We start from the raw sequence: 855 nt of genomic DNA on the forward strand, positions 1-855 counted from the left end.
CTCCGCTATGATTTTAGAGCACTCATCGATAGTTTGGCCGAGTGGTCTAAGGCGCTGGCTTAAGGCCCTAGTCCGAAAGGGCGTGTGTTCGAACCCCACAGCTGTCAGTCTATATACCTGACTGGTGTTATATTGAGAACCCAGACCTTTTCAGAAGCGAGGTAGTGCAAGATCAAAACCTTCTGATGGATATTGCGCCATCGCACCTCGCAGAAACCGTTCAACCCATTTTTGTGTCCTCTGGTTTGGCAGAGCGATGCATCACCTCGGCTATGAATCTTGAAGCACTCATCGACAGTTTGGCCGAGTGGTCTAAGGCGATGGCTTAAGGCGCCAGTCCGAAAGGGCGTGGGTTCGAACCCCACAGCTGTCAGTCTATATACCTGACTGGTGTTATATTGAGAACCCAGAGCTTTTCAGAAGCGAGGTAGTACAAGATCAAAACCTTCTGATCGATATTGCGCCATCGCACCTCGCAGAAACCGTTCAACCCATTTTTGTGTCCTCTGGTTTGGCAGAGCGATGCATCACCTCGGCTATGAATCTTGGAGCACTCATTGACAGTTTGGCCGAGTGGTCTAAGGCGCTGGCTTAAGGCGCCAGTCCGAAAGGGCGTGGGTTCGAATCCCACAGCTGTCAGTCTATATACCTGACTGGTCTTATATTAAGAACCGAGACCCTTTCAGAAGCGAGGTAGTGCAAGACCAAAACCTTCTGATCGATATTGCGCCATCGCAACTCGCAGATACCGTTCAACCCATTTCTGTGCCCTTTGGTTTGGCAGAGCGATGCATCACCTCGGCTATGAATCTTAAAGTACTCATCGACAGTTTGTCCGAGTGGTCTAAGGCGCTG

The 855-nt window shown here is 50.3% G+C and overlaps 3 non-coding genes across 3 annotated transcripts; all 3 read left to right on the forward strand.

The window, feature by feature from the left end:
- Window positions 1–27: 27 nt before the first annotated feature.
- Window positions 28–107, forward strand: Pmar_PMAR010846. The gene has a single exon. It is a non-coding gene; the product is annotated as a tRNA-Leu (tRNA).
- A 186-nt stretch (window positions 108–293) lies between these two features.
- Window positions 294–373, forward strand: Pmar_PMAR010847. The gene has a single exon. It is a non-coding gene; the product is annotated as a tRNA-Leu (tRNA).
- Window positions 374–559: 186 nt separating this feature from the next.
- Pmar_PMAR010848 lies at window positions 560–639 on the forward strand. The gene has a single exon. It is a non-coding gene; the product is annotated as a tRNA-Leu (tRNA).
- Window positions 640–855: the final 216 nt, after the last annotated feature.

The sequence above is a fragment of the Perkinsus marinus genome (genome assembly GCF_000006405.1).
Source record: "Perkinsus marinus ATCC 50983 genomic scaffold scf_1104296963034, whole genome shotgun sequence".
NCBI lineage: Eukaryota > Perkinsozoa > Perkinsida > Perkinsidae > Perkinsus > Perkinsus marinus.